Below are 7,521 nucleotides of genomic sequence, written 5' to 3'. Positions count from 1 at the left end.
GCGCAGGATCAGCAGGCTCTGGCGCCGGATCAGCGGGCTCTGGCGCAGGATCAGCGGGCTCTGGCGCAGGATCAGCGGGCTCTGGCGCAGGATCAGCGGGCTCTGGCGCAGGATCAGCGGGCTCTGGCTCAAGGGTGTGCGTAGCCCACACACACCACATGGCTGTGGCCATAATGGCCAGTGTTGCGGTCACTGAGGGCTCAGGCGGCGCATGCGTGGCGTGATCAGTCTCTGGCTGGGCAGACGTGACGTGAACAGTCTCTGGCTGGGCAGACGTGACGTGAACAGTCTCTGGCTGGGCAGACGTGACGTGAACAGTCTCTGGCTGGGCAGACGTGACGTGAACAGTCTCTGGCTGGGCAGACGTGACGTGAACAGTCTCTGGCTGGGCAGACGTGACGTGAACAGTCTCTGGCTGGGCAGAAGTGACGTGAAGCTCTGGCTGGACGTGGCTGACGTCGGTCTCTGGCTGGACGGTCTCTGGCTGGACGGTCTCTGGCTGGACGGTCTCTGGCTGGACGGTCTCTGGCTGGACGGTCTCTGGCTGGACGGTCTCTGGCTGGACGGTCTCTGGCTGGACGGTCTCTGGCTGGACGGTCTCTGGCTGGACGGTCTCTGGCTGGACGGTCTCTGGCTGGACGGTCTCTGGCTGGACGGTCTCTGGCTGGACGGTCTCTGGCTGGACGGTCTCTGGCTGGACGGTCTCTGGCTGGACGGTCTTTGAGGAGGCCTTTCTCCTCCTCCGGGCCACCGGACTCGGAACCACCGGAACTGGGACCAGTGTTGAAGGCCTGGCGTACCCCGGGCTGAAGCTCTCCAGACAACTGAAGAGTGCCTCTCTCCAATCCAGGCCAGAGAGATCGGGGAGCTCCCTAGGGTTGACCGCCTTAGCCCCCAGCCGGTAACACAATTTTATAGCCTCATTCCCTAGGGTGCATGAGGCAGCAAGTGCAGCAAACCCCCAGGTAAACTGAAACAAATCCGGGCTGTTCAGGGCTAAGGCCGCGGTTTTCCCAGCAAACTCCCGGTCCATGCTGGGAAGATCAGACGAGATCCGTGCTGCTGGATTCATTGGCGGTCGGTTGTTCTGTTACGCGGCAGCAAGGATGAAACAGAGAGTGAATCCAATCGCAAGCACATTTAATTAAACAGAAACAAACAGGAAATCCAGGGAACTCAGAACAAGACAGTAGTAACATTAAACAACAACCGACAGCCAACAACTGAAACACAGGGGTTTAAATACACAGACAAACAAGCTAAACAAGATAACAAGGGGTCGTGGTTAATAAGAGACACCTGGGGAGACTAATAGACATAGACGAGGAACACCTGTGGACACTGAGCAACAACATGACAAAAGACAAGACACATGGCAGGATAACATGACAAACAGGGAATCACATGACAGACAAGAACAAGGAACAAAACACAAAACCCACACCGTGACATTACCGTTAACCATGAGTAGAAAAAAAATCATGATACCTAATGCATTTACTAATGTTAACTTTATTGTGCTACAGTTTAACAGTTTAAAGCTGCAGTCCGTAACTTTTTTCAAGTTAAAAATAATCCAAAATAATTATTTAAAAAAAAAACATATTCAGCCAGTGTTCAAACCTATCTGGTTGCCGTAGCTCGATTCAAAACGGTTAGCTTGTAATAATGATTTTAATTCCAGTGGTACTGGTGGGGTTCCGCGGGAAATTCTAGCATGTCTTTGCGTCATTACGTCACATCTGTACACATAAAGAAGGAGTTTCGGCTAGACGGCTATACTGCGCGTGAGGACGTTGACGGTGTGGAGATGTAGAGATGTATAGCCTTTTCTCGCAGCACTTTACATAATTTAACTTATGGCGGATCCAGAAAGATCCAAACGACAATCATCAGTGTCAACTAGAGATTCACCAGTTATAAAACCCAAAAGACTTCGTACTTCGGATTTAAAGTGGCTAGAGAAAGACAGCAACCGTCTCATGTGAACACAAGGATAAACATCGGCAGGGCTTTTGAAAAGTGCGTGAAGGGGTTCAAAACGGAAGAAGAGACGCTTTTTTCTGCTGGACAAGTAAGACATTTCAATAGTTCAATCGTGTAACAGTACCACAATTGTTTACTTATTTCACACAGTTATGGAGTTTCCTTTGTTGTGCCTTTCTCGTTTAGCTATTATGGAGAATATGAATTCTGAACTACAGGTAACCATAAAACATATTAAATCACGCAATGCTGATGTTGTTAACATTAATAATTTGAGAACAAAGTAGGCCTATTATTTGCACGGTTCGACATGATAAGCGATCGTTAGATTTAATCAGCGCGATTTACTGCAGACAGTGCAATGCATTTTTCCCCTTAGTTGATCTGAACAAAAGTGAATGTTACTTGTTCAGAGGACATTTTCCGGTGAAAATTCTTATGTTGGTCATCCTGTACTTCCAAAAAGTAGAATGTGTGATTCTGAATGCCAGTATCCACACCGGCGCTGTGACCGACAGCCACGACGCGCAATCGCCTCACAACATTGTGTTCATCCGCGCTGTTTCATGCCGATGTACAACTCAAGTAAAATTAATAATTCCGCGAATGACTGCAATTGCAGACTTCAAACAGAGATGGCGACAAAGAGGAAAATCTACGGACTGCAGCTTTAATTATGCAAACTCAACACTATCACAAATGCATATAATCTACACACCTATAAGCATGCAACTATAAATGGAGAGTCATAACGGTTTCATTATTCCTCTTCATGCAACAACAGTAGAGAGGAAAGAAAAGCTCCCCAAAATTGACTTTTTATCCACTGCCTTCTATTGCTTAAAGAAGTTATACTCTCGTAGCTCAAAGAACCTCTGGCATGTAGATTGTATTTCAGTGTTATTTTATTGAGGTACCAAGAAGGGACCAGAATGGCATTCCAGAAAAAATCACACTTGACCATTTACTGCTTGCCTGGGATTTCTCCCCTCTTTCATTACACCCCATTTTTTCCATTCTTTTCTAACCCCCCTTGCTCACTCTCACCAACCCCCCATCTTTCTCTTCTTTTAACTCTCTCTCTCTCTCTCTCTCTCTCTCTCCCCTTCAATCTCTCTCACTGCATTTTCTTTATCATAAGTCCCTTGTCAGCACACGTGTTTTCCGATTCTCAAGTTCATTATTGTTAATGTATAAGTCAAATGTATTGCATTTCTCTCCATCACGTCGCTGTGTTCATCTACAGCACATTTTTTGTGCAATGTAAACCAATTTACTCTCCTTCCACCAATGCAGATAGTATTAAACAATGCCCTAAGAGCACACAGCTGTCTGAATACGAATGATTTATTGCAGAGTAAGAAGTCTGTGCGTCACTTTCTACGACTCTGCAGTGTAAAATAAGCTCATTTATATTCCATATTGCCACAGCTGCCGCACTTAATATTACTGTCAGTAGAAGCTGAGCCGTGAATTCTTCTGGATACAGCCGCAGTGGAAAGTCCCCTTGCCATCTTTGAGATGTGTACAAACAATATTAAACACATTTCATCATATTATGTGTTGTGTAGGATACAGCTCTCTGATAGTGGGAAGCAGGTTGAAGCAGCCTGCGGGTACGCTTGTCTGATTAAGGGTTTGTGTTCCTAAGAGGTAAACATTTGATGGTCTTCCCTAATACCGTAAGTTCTGCTGTCTTTAAAAGGAAACTGAAGGTGAGATAAAAATGTAAAGCCTTTTACGCTTGGCCTTTGACAGAAGATTCTCATTATCTGTCAATATTAGTATGGGTTTTTTTTTTGACACACCAACAGGTGGCGAAACTGATTGTCTTTATAAGTGAGTCACTGAATAATTTATGCGATCGACCATTCAAAAACACTGAGTCATTCAGAAACTATAACAAGTGTTGTCTTTATGAGTGAGTCACTGAATCATTCACACTGATTTGTTCAAAAATCATGCTTGAATGAAACACTGCTGTTTATAGCAAATAGACAACAGTTGATTCTGCTTTGTCTATTTTTGCTGCACCAACAAAATGGTTCCAAACGAACTCAAAGTAATTGTAAATATTGTATTTTTAAATTATAATTGCAATCATGCTTAATTTGTGTGCTTGGTTATTTTATGATAGAGTGAATGCAAAACAACTAACAAGTAGCTATGTTCATTTTCAGGCATCATCATATTTTAACAACTGCATAAAATTAAATTAAGGCTTGAAATGACATACGAGCTAATGACATTTATTTAATGACTGACTGCAAAAAAAAAACTGCATGGAACATGAGTTTGTAGTCATGGTAATAGTCAGGCATTTAAATGTCTTTTGTCTTTTTTCTTTTCCCCGTCTTTTCTTCACTCTCAAGGTTTAGTGCACCTTTCTTTTTTTCTGTGCCTCCTTCTATTTGCATCAATCAACTGTAATTAAGTCAAAAGAGACTAATTGTTCTTTATAAACTACAAGGTTATCATTGGGAACCCTTCCATACACAAACCTTCAGCACTCCCATGCAGTGCTACTTTCAGCTCTAACACAATGTTATAGAGTTTATGTACAACAGCCTGGGGCTACATTAGAAGAGAAAGAAGATACTTCAGTAGTAAAGTACAATTAATGTGTTCGAAGATGAGAATGGTAAAATATGTTGCATTATATTGCTCAAATAAACTGGTGTGTGTATTTATCCATTCACATATAATATGTATCACAAGCACCTGTGTCATAGCTAACATATACACTTTAATTCAATCGTCATTATGATTTGTGTATATTATTAGTTTAATAAACAGGTTTAGACAGGCTATGAAGGGCTGTAAATGCCCTGGAGAGATGATACAAAAGAACAGTGATACCACAATCACGTCATCTGTCTTCACAGACAACTCCCACCACTCACACACACACACACACATATAAACAGTCTCATGCTTAGCATCACAATTCAGGTTTACAATGGACACGGAAATGAAAAAACAGTTCCTACATTATTTTGAGTGTATGTATGTGTGTCTATAATCAAATTTCAGTGCTGGATAGGTTAATGGCCATTCCTTTAATTAGCCCCACTGCCACAGAATAAGCGCCCTGCCCCTTTAAGAGCACAATAGACGCGCATTTGTATTCACACAGAGTACAACGTGATGTTCTTTGGGTGACCCCCACCATTAGCGGGCAGAAACCTGGGCACAGAACAATTTGCCTAACAAGAAAGAATCTCTGTGTTATAAGAGAGAAAGAGCAAAGCTTGACCTTAGCCAAAAATGTCAAACATCCACTAGTCTTCAATATGACTTAGAGTAGTTTGTCATCAGATTTAATCAGAACATATAGTGCTGGAGTTTTTGCCCTTTGAGGCTTATGAGGGGGTTATTAGCTTCAAGACTGGAATACTAAATGTGGAATAGATAGGGAGATAGTGTTCAAAATGGAATAGTTGCAATTGCAAATTTCAATGGTTATTAATATAATATAATATAACATTAAACATTTAGGTTGGTGTTTTTGTTTTAGTTTATGTGGCAGTCGTCCTTGAGGGGCGGACACTTTAATTTTGTTTTGTTATTTGTTTATTTTGTGATTAAAGTTTTTTGTTGAATGTTCGCTGGTTCCTGCCTCCTTTTTCTTTGAGCCTTTAACATTGTTACAATATAATATAGACCAATGCTCATACATGTAAGTAAAACTTAAAACTATGTGCTAAGTACAAATACAAAGTCTTTTTCATTATCAGTCCATTTATGTATTTATTTGTCTGGTGAATTCAGCCTGTCTCTAAAAAAAAAAAGAGAGATATTTTCTGGTTTGTAAAGAAGGCGTTTATGCATTTTCCGTATTTGAATGACATGTTTATGCATTATGGATCACAAAGCTGTACGATCGCCTGGGCCTTTTCACCTCATGTCATAGGTCACCATCCTGTGTGTGACATTGATGATGCACATCTGAAAGGTTGCGAGAGAGATTATCAATAGTTGACCTTCTGAGTGGTGGCAATATGCAGGTTTTGGTCTTTCGGTAAATCATGTACAATCTCATCAGTCGTCCCCCATGTCTGTGGAACATTAGGGTTTAGAGATGTTGAAGGCACAGTATGTAAGTTTCGCCGCTAGAGGTCTCTTATTCAAAACAATAACTAAGGCCTCGTTTACATTGCAGGTCTTGATGCCCAATTCTGATTTGTTGCCTATATCCGATTTTTTTTACCGTCCGTTTACACGTTCTTTATATTGTGACCCATATCCGAGTCATGTGTTTACACTTGACTGAAACATCGCGCATGTTTAAAGGGGTCTTCTTGCTCAGATGGACGAACGCGCAGCGAGATCTCAGGACAGGTGGGAACATACAACACGATCTCATAAAAGTGAGTATCTATAGCACAAATTTTATTTCTCATGCCATTTATACACGAGAAATAGTTTTTGCTTGCATATGATACGCACTGTAAACGTGCGTATTAAACGCCATAAAGTGCGTATCATGCACGCAAAAACTATTTTTGGCGTAAATGCTACGTAAAAAAAAAATCGTGCAATAAACGCACTTTCATGAGATCGTGGCGGGCTTTAACGAGGAGCAGTGGGTCCGAAATTTTAGGATGAGCAAGCCAACCTTTGATATGTTGTGTCAACGTGTGTCCACATTCCTCTCCTACGACGACACAATGTTTCATCGGGCCATCCGTCCATCCGCAGGTGCGCGTCTGGGTTTCTCTCATCATTAAACTGCGGAGACGCAGCCTAATGCCTTGGAAAATCCGATCTGCCTGTTTACATGACAGTCGCATTGGCACATATTCGATTTACATCTGATTTATTTCCACATATGAACGAGGCCTGAAACCGATCTCGAAATATCCGAATGCATGCGTTTTTTTCCTGTTTACACTGTCATAGAACACATCCGATCTGTGTCGCATACGAGTAAAAAATCGGAATTGGGTCACATTTCACTGACAGTGTAAACGAGGCCTAAGGTGTCGCTTGATGACCCCGCAAATGGCCGTAGAATCATGGGAGTTGTCGTCTTCACCTCCACAGCCGATGGAAAGCAATCCGATGAGACTCAGGCAGAAATTGTGTTCATGGATAAGCTAATGTATTAGAGATCCCTGGAACTCGAGCTGTGTCGAGACGCTGTGGGAACGCCTCTGCGTGATTGCGTCATGAGGCACGTATGAAATCAGTCCAATGGCGTGACGGAACGTCATGTGACGTCATCAACCAGGAAACTATAAAGCATACCTGGAAAAAACAGTCACTAGCTTGTGTCTTCAGCAAGCGCTTTGTGTGAAACTGTCTGTGTCTATTTATTGTTGTTTGTCCACAAGCATAATGTATTTATCTAGACAGGAGTATAATGGCGAGAAAACAGCTTTTTGAATCGCTGCCCTCGCTTCATTATGAGTGGGGACACACGCGATTTATGTGTTGTTTGTTTGGGAGTGGGGCATGCACGGTCAGCTCTAGTAAAAGGGGGCTGACAGTGTTCATTCATAAATTCACGAAGTGTAACATATGCACTATCGA

The sequence above is a fragment of the Rhinichthys klamathensis genome, unplaced genomic scaffold, assembly GCF_029890125.1.
Source record: "Rhinichthys klamathensis goyatoka isolate OS25496 unplaced genomic scaffold, OSU_Roscu_1.1 h1tg000232l_1, whole genome shotgun sequence".
Lineage (NCBI taxonomy): Eukaryota > Metazoa > Chordata > Actinopteri > Cypriniformes > Leuciscidae > Rhinichthys > Rhinichthys klamathensis.
This window is presented reverse-complemented; position numbering follows the sequence as displayed.